Source organism: Pongo abelii, chromosome 2, assembly GCF_028885655.2.
Source record: "Pongo abelii isolate AG06213 chromosome 2, NHGRI_mPonAbe1-v2.0_pri, whole genome shotgun sequence".
In the NCBI taxonomy this organism is placed as follows: Eukaryota; Metazoa; Chordata; class Mammalia; order Primates; family Hominidae; genus Pongo; species Pongo abelii.
Genome location: NC_085928.1, coordinates 183677531 through 183700973, shown reverse-complemented (window position 1 = coordinate 183700973; position 23443 = coordinate 183677531). Strand labels below are relative to the sequence as shown.

The 23443-nt window shown below is 35.2% G+C and overlaps 1 protein-coding gene across 8 annotated transcripts in view; it reads right to left on the bottom strand.

The window, feature by feature from the left end:
• Nucleotides 1-23443, bottom strand: part of NLGN1 (neuroligin 1) — an 886466-nt gene that overhangs the window by 550159 nt on the left and 312864 nt on the right. The window lies entirely within an intron of this gene.

Below are 23443 nucleotides of genomic sequence, written 5' to 3'. Positions count from 1 at the left end.
CAACTTTCTAAACCTCGCTGTAATTTTTTTTTACTCCTATTCTTAAAATTTGTCTTTCTGTCTATAATTATTTTCTTCTCTTTCTAATCAGTACTTCTTTGGAATAGGGGTATGGGAGGGCATGAGGGAGAACTTTGGCCAAGATATGGGTTTTATATTGGCAGGTCCGGACTTGATCAAAAGAGCCTTATTTTTTCTGTGCAAAATACTATCCTAAAATGTGCCATGTGCAAAATATGGTCCTTTCTTTTACTGTTTAACTTGCTTAAACAGGTGATGAATGTAGGAATCTAGTGTTAACAGAGAATTCATAATTTTTCTATTATCTCTAATGTATGATTAGACTTAATATAGCACAAAATCACTGAGTTCCTTCTAACTAACTGTCTAGTTCCGTGTATACCAGTAATTTCCATTGGTTGGCTCATATGGCAGACTCCACGGATAAGTACTGTGTGCTAATTTACTGTCCTTTATGTTTTATGTGCTTATTGCAATGAGTTGGACCCATCCGGAAGGATTAACTATTTTTGAATCTTAATAGTCTCTTCTGAGGCTACACAACCGAAATTTAAACTAAGGTTTGTTTCCTCTCCACTACACTCTTTCTTTTTTAAATAAATAAACTAAATTAGGGAAAATGGGAAAACAGTTACAATGATCTCATCCCCAATATATTTTAAACTGTCTGTTAGGAAATGAATCAGTAGTGCAGCAATCTGTTAAGCTTTTTCTAGTCCATCAACTCAGAATGAAAGAATTCCACCCAGAAATTAGGCATTTCCATGGGCATTACCTTGCCAAGCAAAGTAGAAGTGCATTTACAACCTTTGTTTTGTTAACAAATGGTCTATTTACTGAGGATGGTTAATTGAAAGTCTAGAGTACTAGGAAGAACGTCAGCCTTATTTTAAATAAGGTACGAAAATATTTTGACCAGACATTTATATTTTGCCATTTTCCAAGTAGAGTCATTTTTTTCCTCTGCCCTTGCCATGATGTGACATTTAATTATGGATTCTCCAGAAACCTTTCCCCGAGGTCTTTTACATCAGAAGTACCTTTTCCGGGAGGACTCTAGTGGAGTTTTTCATTATGACAGCAGCTCCCTATGGCTTATCTTGCTATTAAATCCTGAATTAATATAAGCAAACCCCTGCTGTTGACAAGATAAGCAATGTTTCCTTTTGTTTTCCAGAAGAGGATCTACTAGGTTAGTTGTCACAGCCTGGGCCTTTCGTTGGTAGCCTTTTGTTTGGGTTAAAATATTTACAGATACATGTGCTTTTCATCTAACAGATTTTACAAGCTAGTATTACAGTATATTCTCAATCAAAATATTGTGGAGGTTCTGCAATGCCTACCAAGTAAATGCTAAACCCCTTATGCTGACTTTTCTGGCCCCCACAATATGGTCTCCTTTATTCGAGCAGAATATTTGACCACTTTCTTTCACATGTCCCATTCTCTAGCCAAACTGAACTGTTTGATGTTCCATGAGTACGACTCATGAGTTCCTGCTTGGGGAGCTTTTGTTTGTGCCATCTTGAATATTCTCGCCAATGCCCCTCTCTTCCAATACAGCCTGATGAAATCCTAGACAACTCAAGGTTTATGTCATACTTCTTGAACAGCCTCCTCCATGAATAGTCTTTTTCATTCTCCATCGATAAAACCTTCTCCTTTTAATCTGCAAGGGGGTTTTATTATACATCTTTTATGCCACTTATCTTAAGCTACCTCAAATTATAGTTTTCCATGTTCTAATATCAAATGTTTTTGCCTCTTCCAGTTGAATGTTAAGATGGCAGTACTCTCCAAATTGATCTACAGATTCAACACATTTGAATCAAAATTCCAGATACTCTCTTTGCATAAATTGACAATCTGATCCTAAAATTCATATGGACATTCAAGGGACCCAAAATTGCCAAAACGATCTCAAAAATAAACAGAGTTGGAGGAATTACAATTCTCTATTTCAACACTTACCCCAAAGTTACAGTAATCATGATTGTGTGGTTTGGAAGAAGGGTAGACATATAAATCAATGGAATAGAATCAAGAAACCAGAAATACCTTTTCACATTTACAGTAAATGATTTTTGTCAAGGCTTCCAAGAAAATTCATTGGGGAAAGAATAGTTGTTTAACAAATGGTCCTGAGTCAACTGGATATCAACATGTAAAAAAATGAATTTGGACTCCTTCCTCACACCATGCACAAAATTAACTCAAAAGAGATTATAAACCTAAATGAGAAGACAAAACATATACAATTCTTAGAAGAAAATATAGTAAAATTTCACAACCTTGGTCTAGACAAAGGCTTTTTAAACATGACACCAAAAGCACAAATAACAAGAAAAAAATGATAAACTGGACTTCATAAAAATTTAAAAATTTTTGTATTACAACGATTATAACAAAGAAAATGAAAAGACTACACGCAGCCAAAAAACACATGAAAAAATCCTCACCATCACTGGCCATCAGAGAAATGCAAATCAAAACCACAATGAGATACCATCTCACACCAGTTAGAATGGCAATCATTAAAAAGTCAGGAAACAACAGGTGCTGGAGAGGATGTGGAGAAATAGGAACACTTTTACACTGTTGGTGGGACTGTAAACTAGTTCAACCCTTGTGGAAGTCAGTGTGGCGATTCCTCAGGGATCTAGAAATAGAAATTCCATTCGACCCAGCCATCCCATTACTGGGTATATACCCAAAGGACTATAAATCATGCTGCTATAAAGACACATGCACACGTATGTTTATTGCGGCATTATTCACAATAGCAAAGACTTGGAACCAACCCAAATGTCCAACAATCATAGACTGGATTAAGAAAAGGTGGCACATATACACCATGGAATACTATGCAGCCATAAAAAATGATGAGTTCATGTCCTTTGTAGGGACATGGATGAAATTGGAAATCATCATTCTCAGTAAACTATCGCAAGGACAAAAAACCAAACACCGCATATTCTCACTCATAGGTGGGAATTGAACAATGAGAACACATGGACACAGGAAGGGGAACATCACACTTCGGGGACTGTTGTGGGGTGGGGGGAGGGGGGAGGGATAGCATTGGGAGATATACCTAATGCTAGATGACGAGTTAGTGGGTGCAGCGCACCAGCATGGCACATGTATACATATGTAACTTACCTGCACATTGCGCACATGTACCATAAAACCTAAAGTATAATAATAATAATAAAAAAAGAAAAGACTACACATAAAATGAAAGAAAATATTTGCAAATCATGTATCTCATAAAAGACTTGTGTCTAGAATACATAAAGTTTTCTTACAATTCAATAATAAAAATTAAAAAAAAATTTTAAATGGGCAAAGAATCCAAATAGCCTTTGTTCCAAAGAAGATATAGAAATGGCCAAAAAGCACACAAAAGATTCTCAACATTATTAGCCTTCAGGGAAATACAAGTCAAAACCCAATGAGATAGATTTCACATTCATTAAGATGCCCATAATAAAACAGACAGATAAGCAAGTGTTGGTGAGGATGCAGAGACGTTGGAGTCCTCATACACTGCTGATGAGAATGTAAAATGATGCATCCACTTTGGAAAATAGTCTGTTGGTACCTCAAAGTGTTCAATATTAGGTTATCATATGGTACAGCACTTTTACTTCTAAGTAGACAATCTGAGAGAAATAAAAACATTTCCATGCAAATTCTTGTACATGAATGTTCATAGGAGCATGAGTTATATTAACCAAAAAGGAGAAAAAACTCAAAGTCCATCAGCTGACACTGATAAATAAAATGTAGTATATCCATACAATGTAATATTATTGGGCAATAAAAAGGAATTATGTACTGATACATGCTATGATGTGAGTTAATCTTAAAAACATTACACTAACACAATAAGCCAAAAGGTTGCATATCATATGATTCTGTTTACATGAAAAGTCTTGAAGAGGCAATCTATAGAGACACAGATTTATGGTTGTCTAGAGGTGAGGGGTTGAGAGGAAATGGGTAGTGACTGCTAATAGGTATGGGGTTTCATTTAGGAGCAATGAAAATTGTGGTGATGGTTCTAAAATGTATTGTGGTGAAGGTTGCACAACTCTGTGAATATAGTAAAAACCACTGAATCATACACCTTAAATAGGTGGACTGTCTAGTAAGCAAATTAAATCTCACTAAAACTTTTTTTTTTCTTAGTGAGGAGGCTTTATATTAGCAATCACACAGGAAGTTGTCTTTCATTGTCTAGTGTGGAAACTCAACTGACACATGTTCACTCTATTTCTCTAGGTAATAAGACCTAAATTACAAAAAAAGTACCAGTGGATTTCTGCTTTTGCATTTATCACGTGATCTACTAAATAAAATGGGTTCTGTTTAGTAATCTGACTATAATTAGAAAGATTCTTTGTAAAAATTATCAGCCATTTTAGAGTAGGTAAAATGAAATAATAAATAGATCATCTTTGATTTACTGCCACCATTAAAATCTCAGCTACATTTTGAAACTATCTGCACCAATATTGCTCATAATTAAACAGAGGTATTATGCAAATGTATATAGTTTTAGTTTATCAATAATGATCAATTTTGGCCAACGTTAGTGGGTAGGTATATGAAAAATATAAATATATATTTCTACTTTGAAGTCATAATCATATTGTAGGTGAATTGGGTTTAGATTTTAAGGTTACTTTACACTTTAATGGTTTACTAGCACCTTTAATATTTTGTAGGTACTTGAATTTCCAAGACGAAATTAATTTTTTTATCTGCAATGGCTCTTTTCTCATACTGCAACCCTCTCCAAGCCTCCCTTCTAAAAAGACGGAGGACTTCATCAGAAGTAACAAAGGAACAATTTTTGTTCTGAAATAAAAAACAAGTCAGAAGGCTGAATCTCATCTTACAACTATGTTCTGGTCCCCTTCTATGTTTATATTTCCCCTTCATTTTTTTTGATATTGGTTCTGCGTAGCCATCTGTAAATCATATTCCCCTGGACTTCATGTTTCCCAGAACATTACACACAAAATGTGCATATGTTTTTCCTAAACTTAGCGATCACATTTGTAGGACTGGTGGAAGGAGAGTGGGGGACGGGAAAACCTTCCTCCTTTCTCAAGCACAGAAATCAATCAGCAATTTCACTTCTGTGAGTAAGAAGTGGAGAAAGGAAGGAATAAAAAAGAAAAGAAGGTAGGTAGAAAGCATTCTCACTTCTATATACTGTATTAAGTAGCCAACATAAAACCAGAAACGAATCAAGCTGAATTTATTTTTACTCTATTCTCACAATGCTGTTATCTTGTCTCTAACCTAGGGCATCCACTTCCTTCAGTCTGTGCCTACCTCCCAAACATGAAGTCTTCCAACTTTTCTGTGCTTCCATCTGCTTGGTGTCTGCCTGAGAAAGAGGTTTCTAAGAGCTACTCCAAAAACCAAAATCACCCTAAAGGAAAGCATGAAGATACAAAGATAAAATATATATTTTTATAACATGTTTGAATGACTCACAACACAAAAAAGCATTTCAAAATGCCACCTGTAATTGGGAAAATAATATTTATATGCAAAAGTTATTTTTAAAAAATTATGTGAATGTCACCAGTCCCTTGTGCAATATGAGTCAACTTTGGCCCTAAGAGTGACAAGTCTAACCAAATTGTCAATCTTTAATGTTATTTCAAGATCCTAGGCAGAAAATTATTATACAGCCTCCTGTGAAAAAGGAATAACAAAAATAGCAAAAGCAAATTTCATCCCCAAAGGGACTCTGCTCCTCTCCAAACTTATCTCTATGCAGATTTGAGACAGAAGAGTTGGCCTGGTGTGCAAGAAATCAACCAGCTGACAACAGCTTTCTATGTTGCAGAAGAATGAGAAGTTAAATGTATTTCATGAACCAGTAAGAAATTTTAGTCTTATAAACTTGTAAGAAGGGTCTTTTTCCTAATCCTTTGAGTTTGATTTGCAGCAGTCTGAAATGTGAGAAAGAATTGCTTCATTAGTATTTTACATTGCTCTTCTCTTCTCTATAAATTCAAGTGGCCAAAGATGTACTGGGAAAAAATAAAAGTGTTTCAGTAGTTCCATGTGCAAGGGAGAAAAGGAATGAAAATAAACTCCCATGTATTAAAACAACAAAATATTCACTTTTTGGACTAAATATTGCTAGAACTTTGAATTTTGGTTGTTACTTTTTAAAATAGTAGTTGGAATTTGAGTGAATCATCTTACTTTTTGTATCTTATGCCCATACTTAGTTACAGGAACCTGGAAACTGGAATATTACTATGGACATGCAAATTAATAGAGCTCATAAGGGCAACTGAAGTTCATTCCCTTCTTCAGAGTCCTAGTGGACCCTTATTTGCATAGCTGGATTTATAACGGACAAATACTGCATGAAGTTTAATTCTTAAAGGAAAAAGAAAAACCTTTGCAGAGAAAAATGTTATGCCATATTAGTCATAAAGATGGAGACCTGTACATAATCTAAGGAAAGATCCATTATTCCATTCTCTTTATCCTGCCGTTGCTAATACCAATTGTCCTGATCACTTTGAGTCAGAGTTCAGAAAAAAACAATTACAATAATTTGTTGAAGATATTAACTTTGTCAGGGAAGACGCCTACTGAGGAAAAATAGAAGAAAAAGAGTTTCTTAAGGGGAAAAATGTGATTTATTCAGATTGCTTGTTACAAGTGAATTAATAAGGCCAGGTGCAGTGACTCATGCCCATAATCCTAGCACTATGGAAGGCAGAGGCAGGAGGATTTGCTTGAGGCCAGGAGTTCAAGACTAGCCTAGACAACATAGTGAAACCTCATCTCTACAAAAAAAAATTAAAAAATTAGGTGGGTGTGGTGGCACACTCCTGTAGTCCCAGCCACTTGAGAAACTGAGGCAGGAGGATGACTTGAGCCCAGGGGTTTGAGGCTACAACGAGCTATGATTGAGCCACTGCACTTCAGCCTGGGCCACGGGGTGAGACCCTGTTTCTAAAAAAAAAAAAAAAAAATCGAATTATCCACAGACTTTAATTATCTGATATAATTCTCATCAAAAAAATAGAATTATCCACAGAATTTAATTATCTGATGTAATTCTCAATACACTGAAAACACAACACGCATGTCACTTTAGGAATATACAGTGGTTATTATCTTAAACTAAAATGTCAGAAATGTGATTGGCCAAATAAATTAGGCACTAAGGCCTTAAAATTATCATAATTCTAAAGCCATTAATATTACAAAACCAAATGTTATTAACAAAACCAATAAAGGAATTTCCTAAAATGAAAAAATGTAATTATAAGATGCTTTCTGATTATTTCTGCAGGAATAGCAGACATCCAGGACTTTTACTGGCTTTAGTATTTAATAATTAAAATGTAACAGTAAAGTCTACTTGATGTGCTCATAGAAAGAAGTAACACTAGATAACCGGTAATATTATATCTTCCGTCATTTGATACGTCAAATGACATAAAACCTAGTCATTTAGGTTTTATGCTCATTCACTAGATGTAGTACATCTAAACTGAAAATGCACTATCCATCAAACAAACAATGACTTTATTTTCTTGTTGAATTTGGTGGTATGGACAATGCTTTTTTGAAGGAATTTTTACACAGTGTCCCTCCCCCGTGACAAATGTCAAAGGCCATAATTTTATTACCTTTGGGACCATATGCATTTTTGAAGACTGGAGAAATTAGTCACTATTAAGAGATCTGCATTCCAATACACAGCAAAAATGGTTTATGTACAGAAGAGTGAACTTGAAAAGTGGTGTCATAAACATGCACCAAGATTTCAAGGTGAAGTTAGGAACCTCCTTGAATCTTACCCAGGAGAAAAAGTGGTGCACTTGCAGGCAATATGCCTGAAGCTCCTGGAACAATATATTTCACTTTCACCACCCAGGCCCTCTGTTGTGGAGAAAAGATTGTATCCTTCCTGCCTGACAGTACAGCTGCTGAAAGGGAAAGGGAAAGAGACAAGGAATGAAAAGGCATTAAGCTTATCAATTCCAGTGATAATTCAGAAGCTCTAAATGAGATTTTCCTTCTAAAATGTAATTACCCCTATGAAATAGAAAATAAGAACAACCATTCCTGAAAGTTTTGCAAGAGTTTCAAAAAAAAAAAAATCTCTATTCTAAATGCATTTATAACTCAAGCACCACCTGCTGGTTAAAATTGGATCTTCCCACTCACTCAACAACTCCAATCAGCCAAGAAGACAATTCAAGTTTTCATAGGAATGAAGCAAGAAGACTACTGATTTTTAAAACCAGATTTAGGTTGTTTTGCTAAAATGTATAACCAGCTTTGTATTTCCATGTCATATTTAAACCAAAAACATTAAAAATGTACTGTTATAAAAATTGAAAGATAACTTTTGATATAAAAGGTATAATAACCTGTACATACAATATTTGTATATATTTCTGTGGTTCATCACCAATACTCTCATTAACTACTGTTACAAACATTATCTTGCTAATGTTTATTTTTATTATCATAATAATTTTATAATACATGAAACTTTCAAATATCTTAATAAAAATAAACTGATATGTTTTACCACACAGACTAAATAAAAATCTACAAATAAAAGTCACTATCAAATGAAGAGGCTTGTAGAAATGACTCACTGTGATTTAGCTAGTTACCTTTTCCAGTTCTTCAACAACGAAAATTTAATTCTTTGAGAATGTGTCTTAGAATTAGATCACTGAATCAATTTTGCATTTGTTTAAAAACAGTCATTTTTTGCCTCTTTCACAGAAAAACTAACCTAAACTAAAATAAAAATAATTATTTTCACTGTAACCACTGAAATATACAGCTGGTTATCTCATGAATGAAACTGCAACTACCCACCCCGAACCCAGCCGCAAAGTGTCCCTGTTACATAAATGTTTCTAATGTATTAAAAGCAGCTATGTGCAGCACTTACAGACACGGCCTCAAAGTCTAACTAGTAGCAGCATCTTAGTGCTACATTAATTGTGTATCCTAGGCAACCAAGTCATGGCTAAAGCACTACAGTGTTTGTTTAAAACGTGATGTGGAAAGCAATCAGAGGAGCTTCAGTTCCAGGGAAATTCCTTTTCAATGTAAGCCTCACACTGTATTACAGTGGTGCTGTTTGCACCATTATAATTAAGAATGTGTCACCATATTCATTATTTTCAAGGTTTTGTAACTCAGCTGTAAAAAATTAGTCATAGTAATTAAAAGATGGAAAACATCTAGTTATGCTAAGATGTCCTACTGGGGCATTTAAGGTCCTAGTGAAGGGGGTTTAAGCAATTTAAATGACAGATAATATTTTATCTTAACTACTTTAAAATACTATCCTAACCACTGGTGTATTAGAGGTGTGTTTGAAAATAATTGTAAACAACAATTTAGTTTGTACTTTTCTTAATAAAAATATACATCATCGATTTTAACACCATCATGATTATGATTTTATTGAGTTTATTCCTCAGTGAGTTTATCTTTTCATTACTCTGTTAGCAAAGAGCAGTATTTTTCTTTACAAAAAAAGTCTTTTTAATTTTTTGACCACTTCCTGAACTCAGTCATAATACAAGAACCTAAATCCACGTCATTTTGCACATCTCCTTTATATATTTATATTTCTATGTAAATTATAGGTGCAGAATATTGTTCTTGGTGAATTATTTTTTAAACAGAATTTGTATTTTTCTTTTTTTGGTTTCCTTAAGCAATAATGAAAAATGTTTCTCATGCTGTTTTTCAGATTGAAGAAGGAATCTGAATTTTTTTAAAACAAAAGGAAGCAGTAATTGTGGTAGAGGAGAAAGGATAACTAACCTTTACTAAGAGCCTGCTGTAATAGCTACACAATACTTACTATTTATCACATATTTATTTCAACTCATCCTCTCAATAGTTCTGCAGAATAGGTAGTATTTCCCATTTCATAATGAGGAAACTCACAATACTAGTGGGACCTGGATCCAAAGTCCTAATATTGTGCATTTCCAAAATAAAAACTTGAAATTGAATACAGTCCATCTTATATTTAAATGATTTTACAAAATATTAGAAACAAAATTATAAAGTAACTCCATCTTTCTTTCCATTCTTCAGAATTCATTGCTATGTTTCATGGTCAAGTTTAATTAACAAATGTATACAACTTATCAGAACTCAAGAATAAAATGAAACTAAGGGTTTCAAAAACCGATTTCCTTTAAAAATCTGTCTAGTAATAACACAACTTACATTATGCATAAAATACTACTAAATTTTTCCCTAGAAAAAGAGAAATTGTCATCTAAAACTCTATGTGAATGATATCGGAATGAAAACAGTCACAGATTATACGGTAAAATTATTCCGCAGAGCCGCTCCGAGAGAGAGAATAGCCCCTTGGTGATGGCCAAGGGACTTCCGCAGGCACATATCATGGCCTCTTTGAAGCCTTGCCCAGATTGATATGTTTGCTTTCCCTTTAAAATTCGGAAGTTAGAAAATATTATTTCCTCAATTATTTTCAAAGAGAATATATCAGAGATTTTATTATCTTCTACTGATGCCCAAATCTGATGTTCCGTAAGTAAGCTTTAAACATTTTGTTCTATTTAAAAGAAAGACCTTTTAATAAATAACTATATTTTGTTTTTATATTGGAATAGTTGAGAAAACAATTTGCCTATTTCCTCATTTTTTTATTTGCAGCGTGTGAGAAAAAAAGATACGAATTACTTAATACTCTCATTTCAAATGGAAAAGACAAGGCAAACAATCAAGGCATTAGATAAGTGCTGTCCAGTACAGTGACCACTAGCTACTTGAAGCAGCTATTGAGCAACCTGAAATGTGGTTAGTCTGAAATGAGTGTAAAATACCACTGGAATTTCAATGCTTAAAATGAAAAAGGTGTAAAAATCTCATTTTCACAATGATCGCTTGTTGAAATGATAATATTTTGGAAATAAAATATGGCCATTTACCTATTTTACCTATTTCTTTTCTTTTAGTGTGGCTACTAACAGATTTTAAAATTACATATGTGGTGCAAATTTGTAGCTTTCATTCTGTTTTTGCGGGGGGAAATGGTGGGGCAGTAGTGTGTTAGACCTCAAAACATGAGGCATGAAAGTTTAGATCTGAAATCATTGATATTATCTACAAGATATTTCCTACTACAATTTTGTTTTACTCTTTCTCTTATATCCTGGTATTTCCAATATAATTGATAAATTTATATATAATCATGTATATTGATATATAATAATATATAAGCATATATGCACTGAACCCCTTCCAATGTTATATTTTCAATATCTAAAATAATGCCTGGTCAATAGTAGGCACTCAATAGTTTTTTTTATTGTATTTTGAATTAATGCATTTTTCTAGCACCAAACACAAGTCAGAGATTGAGGGCAGAAAGAGAAAATTCTGCCTCACTGACCTATTCAGAAACTTTAAGTCCCATAGGTGAAATATCTGAAACAAATAGATATGCAAATGTAAAATGGAATTTTTGAAGCATTTGACATAATATGGAAATTGGTAATCAGTAAAAATTTTCTGACTGGATTACAGAACCATCAATGTATGGGTCCCACCACATACACATTTATATTGTGGGTGACCTGGACATTTGACAATGCATTCACCTTTAATATATACAACTATAACAATAAAGCTATTTTTAAGCTTTTATCAACGTTGTCAATATTTCTCCTTAAAAATTAAACTTAGCAATGTTATTCTTTTACAAACAGCAGAAATTCCAAGTTGCAGATTTGCATTCCATCAAAGGCATTATAATAAATTAAGAAGAATCATTAGAAAAGCTTACAATTTTGCATATTGCTTCACCAAGACTTCAAATCTGTGTAAGTGTGTGTATTTTAAACCATCCAAGCAACTTATGTCCCTGGGTGAAATAATTTTAGAGATTATAACAATCTTTAGATACCAAAGCCTAAAGAATTAGGATAGATGGAAACAAAATGAAGTCATTGTAACCCCCAAAGACTCAGAGGCTCACAGAAGACCAAGGAGTCTAAATATAGGAACAAGAAGTATTATCTGGGTTAGGAATCCTTGATCCATTGATTAATCTGAACTCAACAAAAAATGTTTTGTTTTGTTTTGTTTTTCGAGAATTTTAAAGCTGAAAATACATTTTCTGGGAATTGCTCAGCAGTGGATGGAATGACTGAGAGATAACTTGCTTGGTGGCTCTTAAGTCCAACTGATATTTTAAGAATCCTGGTTTCAAAAATTACTACCAGTATGACCTGGGTTAATAAAACCCCTCAAAGTCTTAGTGTTTTCATTTTAAAAGTATATGACAATCATCTCAGCAAAATAAGATTCCATCAGGTAATCTGAATAAAGCATTCAGTACAGTGTCTAGCACATACTGATGGTTCAATAAATGTTAATTATTATTTTCTGTAGTTCAGATACATTATTAATTTCCTAGGGCTACAGGAACAAATTACCACAAACTTGGTGGCTTAAAATGAGAGAAATTTATTCTCTCATAGTTCTGGATGCTTGAAGTCTGAAATCAACCTGCCAGCAGGGCCATACTCCCTCTGAAAACTCTAGGGAAAAAAATCCTTCTTTGTGTCTTCCTAGCTTCTGGGGGCTTCCAGCAATCCTTAGCATTGCTTGACTTACAGCTGCCAAATTTAAATGTCTGCTTCTGTTTTTCACATGTTATTCTTCCCTATACATATGCCTCCATGTGGTTCACCTCTAGTCTTACGAAGATACCAGTCTTTGGATTTAGGGCCCACTCTAATCAAGCATGACTCATCTGAACTATGTACATCTTAAAAGACCCAATTTTCAAATAAGGTCACATTTTGAGGTGCGGGGTTGATATGAATTGTTGGAGGGGGGGCACTATTCAACACACTATAGATATTTAGCCCACTCTAAAGCTCACATGGCTTTAACCAAAACAAGGGAAAGGTCAGAACACAATGGAGTATAAAAGAGGTAGTCACCTCTGTTATATATTGTCCTCCCATACATACATGCAAAGTCCACCTAGACTGGTAAAGTGAACATATTATTTTTCCATATGCCAAAATTTGCCTGTAAGATATCTTCTACTAGTTTGTTTTTATGTTTCTTAGGACTTTCATAGTCTTGCCACGTCTTATTCATTTGTCACTTAAATCTTGTCACTAAGTCTAGTCATTTTTCTCTACTACACATCTCTCACATCCATTCTTCTCTCTCACTTCGAATTCTACTCAACCTTAGTGCCTCACACTAACATGAGTATAACCACCTTCAAACTAACCCTTGCCTCTAGACTTTTCAACCACAGTGCAAACTACTGAGGGATTAATTCCCTATATTTTTTCATATCAGTTCATATTCCCTAAGCCATCAATGATTCACCATTTATTTAGAGTAGAATCTATGTTCTTCAGATCAGTTGCATAGACTTTTATGATCTGATCCATTCACTTACCCCCAAATACTTCCTTCTGCAACTCAGTGGGAAACATCATCTCCAGTAATCCTGGTTTATTGTCTCCATTGCCTTCCTGTACTTCTTTTTGATTGCAAGAGGAAATTCCTTCTTAGCAGCGTCAAAAAATACAGAGAATAATTCTGCCTTCATTTCAAAAGGCACTTTAAACGGAAATTCTGAGCTATAAAGGATTTGTAAAGGAGCCAGAATGTTTCCTTCCATGAATAAAGGATAAAGAATTTGTATATATATATACTTGTGGACTGGGACCCTACAGCCTATGTAAGGTGTGTGGGTTGGGCAAGAGCTGAAAGGTTAAAAATTGGCTTTTGCTAGAGTGAATTTCAACCAAAAGAATGTTCATTTGGAAACGCCTAGCAAATGGTGAGAGCCAAGTCTAGGTTTTGTGTCAGAATTATTTCCAGGAGATAGTTTAAGGTGCTAGAAGGGCATACAACTCTAGCACTAGATAGGTCAGTGGCAGGCATAATGAAAGATATTTGCGAGAATCTATTATTTTACAAGAGTAGCATTGAAAGATGTGTTTTATAAACGTTTTTCTACTTTTTAATAATTGAAAACTAGATATTGGTCTCCAAACGGAAATATGTTTCTCTCCTGGGAAGTCAGCTCTGTATGTTATGTAAGATATCTGGGAATGGTCATTTAAGCTTGCCACTTACTGACTAACTGATCCCATGAAATACTTAAACCCTACTAGGATTTCCTATGCCCTAGTAAATCTGTTTCCCCCTCTGATGTTTCACTGTTACTTTTTCCTCCCAACAGTGGCTATGAAACTTCTGTTGATAGAGGGACTATCCAAATCAAGCAAATCCCTGACTCTCTTCTCAATTGCTAGATGCTGCCTTATGTTTAAAAGTTTTTATTTTTCTTTCTTTCTCTCTCCTTTTCTGTTCCTGCTTTGATTAAACAAACACCAGAAAAGTTATTGATCTTTTTTCTTCTTCTTTTTTTTTTTTTTTTTTTTTTGGTAAGGAAATGGAAAGTGAATTGCAAGTTGCTTCTGAGGCCAAGAACATAACTTTTATTATCTCTACTCCCTGTTACTACTGTTATTAATTTTAAACTTTTGTTGCATTTTTCAGGTAATAAAAAAGCAATAAAGTAGTCCTTTAATACAAACTGTACAACACTTGTTTGTTTTAAAAATCAAACACACTGTATAAAGAAAGGTAAAACTATTTATGGCTCCCTTGATGAACAAAAGTAGATATAAACCAAATGAAGAAAAACACGTGTTATTCCTTCAATAAATATTTGAGAGCTTGCTGCTGACAAGGTTTAGAGAAAGGTGACAGGCCACAAGCCATTTATAACATTGCTTTGTCCTTCTAGACAGCTGGTGAAAAGTTAGAAAACCAGAGCATAATAATAATAAAGGGTTTTGTCATGTTTTATACCACTTTATAGCTCAAAATTCAATCTTTCATAAAATATTTTATATCATTTTCTTGAGAATCCTGTGAGAAAAGATGCTGGAAAGACACTGGTACAGCCATTTTAAAGATGGGAAAACTGAGGTAATGATAGATTAATTACCTTGCCATATTCCCGTGATAAAACAGAAAGTATTAAGAATAGTGCTCACGTCTTCTTACCCCTGTTCTATGATTTCTTATTTCATAATCAAGATGAAGACCAAAATTTTACTCCTTCCTACAAGTTCCAGGAAGAATATCTTGGAAAAGAAGGAGACAAGCAGAAGAACATGCCCTAAGATGACCCCCAGTAAGTCAGGTCCTTATGTAATCCTTTCCTTCTGAGTATGGGCATAACAAATGACTCATTTCCAATACAGTAAGGAAAAGGCGACTTCACTCCCTTGATTAAGTTATGTTCTATGACAAAGGTGCTGGGTTGTCATCCCTATTATAATTTATGTTACATAAGACTCCAGCTGGGCATACTGGAGCTTAAGAAATTCTCCTGCTGTCCTTGAAGAAGTAGGTGGGCATGCACTGAACTGCCTATAGAGAGGGTCACATGGCAAGGAACAGCAGGCAGCATCTAGGAGGTAAGAGTGACTTCCAGCCAACAGCCAGTGAGATAGTGGAGAACTCAACTCTAAAACTATAAGGAGATGAATGCTGCCAACAACCTGAGGCGGTTTGAAGTGGATCTTTCCCCAGTCAAGCCTCTGATGAGTCTGCAGCCCTTGCCAACATCTGGTGGAATCCTGAAAAAGAGAACCCAGCTAAACTATACCCAGAGCTCTGACTCACAGAAACTGACATAATAAATGAACGTGGTTTTAAGTAGCCGTTTGTAGTGATTAGTTATACAGCATAGAAAACTAATGCAATACCTGTTTCTCTTTCTGTATGCTATAGTCTGAGTCCTCTAACTATGAAGTTGATAAAAACAAATCAGTAATATTTTGGGGGGAAGGGATCCCCCTTTAATAATACAAACCAACATTTGTTGAGCATTTAATATGTGCTAGGCATTGCTGCAGATCTTTGGACACACTGCATGAAGCAGGGCTCAGTTCTTGGAACTAATCTCTTCTCTATTCTCATTCGCATTCTGGTTTAGTGTTTTTTAATCTTAGGAACATGTAGTAACTTTTGGCTTTTGAACACAGAAAAGATGAGACAAGAAAAACAGAATGTATCATACCTATAAAATAAAGTTACATTAAATAATACATATTTTTCCAGTGTATGTTTGTGTGCTACCTAGTGATATGGTGATATAAAATATTATTTTTTTCTTTTTTTATTATTATACTTTAAGTTCTAGGGTACATGTGCACAATGTGCAGGTTTGTTACATATGTATCCATGTGCCATGTTGGTGTGCTGCACCCATTAACTGGTCATTTACATTCATTAGGTCTATCTCCTAATGCTATCCCTCCCCCCTTCCCCACCCCACAATAGGCCCCTGGGTGTGATGTTCCCCTTCCTGTGTCCAAGTGTTCTCATTGTTCAATTCCCACCTATGAATGAGAACATGCAGTGTTTGGTTTTCTGTCCTTGTGATAGTTTGCTGAGAATGATGGTTTCCAGCTTCAACCATGTCCCTACAAAGGACATGAACTCATGTTTTTTTATGGCTGCATAGTATTCCATGGTGTATATGTGCCACATTTTCTTAATCCAATCTATCATTGCTGGACATTTGGGTTGGTTCCAAGTCTTTGCTATTGTGAATAGTGCCACAATAAACATATGTGTGCATGTGTCTTTACAGTAGCATGATTTATAATCCTTTGGATATATGACCAATAATGGGATGGCTGGGTCAAATGGTATTTCTAGTTCTAGATCCTTGAGGAATCACCACACTGTCTTCCACAATGGTTGAACTAGTTATTTTAAGTGCAAATAGTAGCCGGGCATGGTGGCTTATGCCTGAATCCCAGCGCTTTTGGATGCTGAGGTGGGTGGATCACCTATGGTCAGGAGTTCCAGACCAGCCTGGGTAACATGGTGAAACCTCGTCTCTACTAAAAATACAGAAATTAGCTGGGCGTGGTGGTGCATGCCTGTAATCTCAGCTACTCAGGAGGCTGAGGCAGGAGAATCACTTGAACCCAGGAGGCGGAGGTTGCAGTAAGCCAAGATTGTGCCACTGGACTCCAGTCTGGGCAACAGAGCAAGACTCCATTGTCCAAAAAAAGTGTGAATAGTAGCCAAAAATGGAGAAACACAATTGTAGGTGATGCCATCCTGTTTCGCAATATTAAACTGCATCTATACAAGGAAGGAGTTATTTTATGTTAAAGTTTTATCTCCAGATTCTACTTCTGTGAACTCTAAACTCATTTTCTAGTCACCTACTCCACATTTCCACTTGAATTTCTAATAGTGAAGTTCACATGTATCACGTCAAATAGCAGACTCCTGACCCCCACGGATCCCTACCCATCTGTGCACAGTCTTCCCAATCTCAAGGTAAAAACTTGAGAGTTATTCTGACTTCTTTCTCCTATCGCTTTCATCCAATTATCAATAATCTTGTCATTTCTATCTTCAAAAGACATCAGAATCTGACCATTTCATGACACCTCTAAGATATCATTCTGAGCCAAACCACTACCATCTATCTGAATCGTTATTAATCAAATAAATCTCCTGGGCAGCTCTCTGCTTGCACCTTTGTGCGTTTCAGTCAGTCTATTCTTTTCATGGCAGCAAAAGCAATTCTTTAAGTAAACCATGACTTCTTCTCGCAACACCCTTCTCTGACTTTCTATCTCATTTACATTCCACATTTAGATGACTATAATACATACTTATTTTTATATAGAAAATTAAAAAGTGTCTTATATTCACCGTAAACCAGGTGGCAGTTATAACATACTGATCATTGCTTGTATATGAACAAACTTGGTCATCACTTCAGTTAAATTGTAGGCACTATTGGGACTACACATTTGAACTTAATATCTTCAGTAAGTTTCTACTATGATTCAACATTGAAATGAGAAGTTATTGTGTATGTAAAAAGAAACAGAGGCAGACCAGCATAGCATATAAAAGAATTTTTGTCTAAATAAGACTAAATAAACTCTTTAGATAAATACAAAATAAAAATCTATGTGATTAGAAAGTGTTGTGCCATCGTTTTCATGGCAGTTTTTGTTCCTTAGTTATACATAAAATAATGATGAAGCTAACAATGAAAAATGTGTTAAATTCGGTAACATGCAGTAAAAGCCAGTCCTTATAATGTTCCACAGGGCCCATATATTCTCTTGTCCTCTTGACATCTTTCTAAATTTATTTCTGAAAATTCTCCCCTTTGCTCACATAGCTCTAGCCACAATGGCCTCCAGGTAGCTCTTTGAAAAATGCCATGAACCCTTGTGTCACACAGCCTTTGCTTCTACAGTTCATTCTACATGATATGTCCCCGTCCCCTCGTAGCTTCAGGACTTAACTCACTTACCTCATTCAGGTCTCTGTTTAACCGTCATTTTATCAAGGCGATCTTCTCTGCCTATCATATTAAAATATTCTTGCCCATCTCAAATTAATTTTTCCACGTTTTATATTTTTCTTTTTCTTTCAATTATTGTCTTTCTGTCCTTCATTGAAATGCATCATAGTGCCTGGCACATAGTAGATGCTCTTAAAATTTTGATGAATGAGTAAATGAATAAATGGATCTTCACAACAACCTTATGATATTAACATTATCATTAATGATGGTAATATTATCATCGCCATTAAACATTGATGAAAAATGTGAGGAAAAGGGAGATTAAGTAATTTTGTCATGGTCTTGCAGGTATTATGTGTGACAGACTCTGGGCTTGATGTGGCTGCAGTGCCTGCACAATGAACCTTTCCTTATTGTTTCTCACGTCTTAATAGATGAGTGCAGATTTGAGGTCACTTATGAAGATTAAAAAAAAAAAGTTGGCCAGCTGTGGTGGCTCACACCTGTAATCCCAGTACTCTGGGAGGCCGAGGCGGGCAGATCATGAGGTCAGGAGGTCTAGACCAGCTGACCAACATGGTGAAACCCTGTCTCTACCAAAAACACAAAAATTAGTCGGGCGTGGTAGCACGTGCTTATAACCCCAGCTACTCTGGAGACTGAGAAGGAGAATCACTTGAACCTGGGAAGCGGAGGTTGCAGTGAGCCAAGATTGCGCCATTGCACTCCAGCCTGAGCAACAGAGTAAGACTCCGTTAGAAAAAAAAAGAAGAAGAAGAAAAGAAAAGAAAAATATGTGATACAAGTTAATGACTTAGACAAGGCTACTAAAGAACTTGTTACTGAGACAGCAAAGGCTATCAACCCATTGTATGGACACCAACTTTGGAGCTCTTTTACTATCATTTCTGTCATTTTACTAATTCCTCAGAGGTGTCATCACGTAAGGTGTTTCTCCATTCTAGGGCACTTACAATTTTGTAGCAGACACGTGAAATAGAGAAGTACTTGAAAACCCTTATAATTGAATATGTAACTCCGTTCCACTGGGGTACCTTTTTTTACCAGCAGATATTCATGTTGCCCATCACGTCACACCACCTTCCTTCTCAGCATCAAAGCACACTTGGTTCTTTATCCTGGCCAAATGGGGGCCACTTTCCCAATTCATTAAAATGATTAAATGGTTCTGCATAGCGAAGAGTAAGTCATGTGCTAGTGGCTGTACTATGCTGCAAAGATGGTAAAAATTATTTTATAGCTTTCTAAGCAGCAATAAACAAAATTTCTTTCTTTAAAAATTCCCTGCTATCTCTAGTCTTTCTTTAACAATCTCCATAAATAATTACGTAAAATGTATAGTGTATTTTGTCTTTGAAAAACCCATTGGGTTGTTGTAAAATGAAGTGATAATTCATAAATACCTACTACAGAGTAAGCACTCTGAAGAAATTATTATAATTAGTGTTACTATTATTATAAATGATTGTATGTTTACATTTTACCTTAGAGCGTGGTGACCAAACCTGAGAAATTTGAAAGCAAAAAGCAAAGAAGTGCTATGTGCAACAAAAACTATAGAGTTTACTTAGAAAATATACTTAAATGAGCCTTAGTCAATAAACCAAAAAACATTCAGATTGGCCTGGCTATCTTTTTGCATATTAGAAATTACAAGTGATGCCAAGTTTTGTGATATACTTTTTGATTGGACACAAGGTCACCTGGGTGAGGACAGTCAACACCAAGCTCATTTTCACCTGGTGACTGGAGCCATAATGTAAAATGTTAAATTGCTATCATTTTTCTTTCTCCTAAGTAACTTGTAAACATAATAATGGCTTCATTGTTGAGGCTTGCAGCTTCTTTCAAAAGGAAAATAATTTTTAAAACAGGCTAGGATCATAGCATTGTGCTCATATGAGCACTCAAAAAGCAGTCGTTAAATAATAAAAAGCACAGCCTTCATTTGTGCTGCTCTTTCTGCCTAAAAGCTTCTACCTGACTTTTTGCCTGATCAGCTACCTCTTATTCATTCTTCAAGACCATGGTAGTCTTCCTCTCCATACTCTTCACTTCTCCTCATCATAGCTCTACCTAGATACCTTAAAAATTAATTTTACAAAGAAGTTTATCCTTAAAAATTATCAGCAGACACACAAGTGCAGGTATTACATTCTTGTTTCATTACTTCATCCCCAGATCTTTGCACTATGCCTTCATAGGCATTCAATAATATTGGTCTAAAGAATATATTAAACTCTCATTTACTTCTGCTAGTATGGAGATTCAAATGGAGATTTAAGATCTAGAATATATAAAATGTATTCACATAGCAATACAAATAAAATGTTTAGTTTTGTTGTGTTTTCTCCTCCGTGGAATTCACTTACTAGTAAGATATGGTATAATGAAAGATATGTTGTTTCTAGAGCTGAAACAGAATCAAAATATCCACTCCCACCTTCTCATTTAATATATTTTGTCCTTCCTAAGCAAATAATGTGTGATATACTGGAAGTTGCTCTGCCTGTTATGTAGGCAGAGTCTTGACAAGTCTTGAGAAGTAGCCTAGAATTCTCTATAAGGTTCTATTGGTTAAACTTTGTTTTCATGTCACATAGTATCAATAACCATTTATAATACAGGACAAAAAATAAGTGACCTTCCGGTCACTTGAATAAGGGAAAAATGAAACTTATTTTCAAACAAGTTTCAAAAAAATAAGTTATCACAGACAATTTTCTCCCCGCCGCCACCCCCCCCGCCCCGAAATATTTAAAATTTGTGACTCTCTCAAGAGTGTTTATTTTAAAAATAAAGATTTTGTTTACCACATTCAGGTATCCTGATTTAGTAGGCCTGGATCGTGACTCAGAAATCAGCAATTTTTAAAAAATTCTTTTTCTTTTTCTTTTTTTTTTTAAGAGACAGAGTCTCTCTCTGTCGCCTAGGCTGGAATGCAGTGGCATGATCATAGCTCACTGCAGCCTTAAACTCCCGCGTTCAAGTGATCCTCCCACTTCAACATTCAAAGTAGCTGGGACTATAGACGTGTGCCACCATGACTGACTAATTTTTAAATTTTTGTAGAGATGAGGTCCCACTATGTTGTCCAGGCTGGTCTGAAACTCCTGGCCTCAAGCAATCCTTCCACCTCTGGCTCCCCCAGTACTGAGATTACAGGCATGAGCCACTGTGCCTGGCCCAGATATCAGCATTTTTAGGCACACCCCAAAATCTACAGCCAGTTTGAGAATACCTTATCCTAGACTGTAGAAAGAAAAATATATACACTATATATACATAAACACTTTGACATTTTCAGGATTCCTTAATAACTTCTGTCTCCGGCACAGTGTCGGTATTTTCTGAGAAAAGTTCAAACATCAACTATATGAGGTTTATTGTGGGACACTGACAAAATATCTACCATTAGATTTCCCAAATCTTTTTAACAGTGCCCTTAATTCCACTACGCAATACGATGCCTTCTCCCAGTAGGCTCTAATTGTGATGTAACTCCCCTTGGATGCAGTTACACTATAAGCCATTAAAGAGATTTCTTCATTCCTTTACATAGATTAGTTTGTGTGTAACTAAATGATGTCTGAGGACCAGATACTGGGACGGTCACTTTTGTTTAAAAAAAATTGACAAGAGGAAGGTCTAGAGCTTGGGGAAAAGAGCTTAGGAAAGAAGGTACTCACAAAAAGGAGTTTAAGGAAAATACGATATCAGACTATGCACATTTACTGACTAAGGAAACTAAGTCCAGGAAAGACAAAAAGAGAGGAAAATCAGAGATCGAAATAAATTTTTGCCATTTTTCAGTTACCTAGAGCAAATCTTACTAACACTTAACTGATTGATCCATCCATCCATTCATTTATATTCATAGAATCAATAATACATCTAACAAGTGGCAAGGGACTGGGCCAGGAATAGTGCTTTGCTTTGAGGAAACAATGGATCAATATGGCTGAACAACATGAATGGTGCTTGTCCTCACAAAGCCTCCATGTCAGTCTGGTTTACTTTGGGGGCAAGGAAAATGACAGTGGTATGAAAAGTGGATTTCATTACACTAGTTCCTTTCAACTATAGCTCAGCAATATGAGAAATTATTTTATTTAGTGATTCAAGAAAAGTTTTTCACATTCAGTTCACCAATCATAAAACCTATACATTATTGTTTAAAAACAGGAAAGTTTCTGGTATGTTTATAAACATTTTTGGTAATTATTTTTAAATGTTCTTAAAAAAGTTATTACATGTTACCACTTATTTTGAAACAATTTGCATCAGATAAAGCCCTCTATTGAATAGGATCACACAAGCAGATGATGCATCTATTGGCCTAACTCAGGATATTCATAACCAGAATTTGTCATACGACACTTAAGAATCATAATCTGTTGCATTTTCTAGTCAGTCATAGATTTTTACAGTTGAGTGAAACTTTTCGAAATTTATAGTGTGTCTACCTACCTTCTAAGGATTATAATTTGTGGTTGCGAGCAGTGTTTTACAAACTGAAACTCATTTTTGGATTATAAAATCGATTTACTAATTTGTGACTGGCATTTTTTTCAGCAACATGGATGGAATTGGAGGTCATTATGTTAAGTGAAATAAGCCAGAAACAAAAAGAAAAATGTTGTATGTTCTCACTCATATTTGGGAACTAAAAAGACTGATATTGCATGGAGGTAGGGAGTAGAATGATGGTTACCAGAAGGGTAGGTTGGGGGCAGTGGATGAAGAAAGGTTGGTTAATGGGTACAAACATATAGTTAGATAGAAGAAGGAAGTTCTAGCGTTTGATAACACAATAGAGTCATTATAGTTAATAATTTATTGTATATTTCAAAATGGCTAGGAGAGAAGAGGCAAAATGTTCCCAACACAAGGAAATAACAAATGTTTGAGGTGATGGATATACTAAATACCCTAATTTGATTGCTACACATTGTATGTAAGTATCAGAATATGACATGTGCC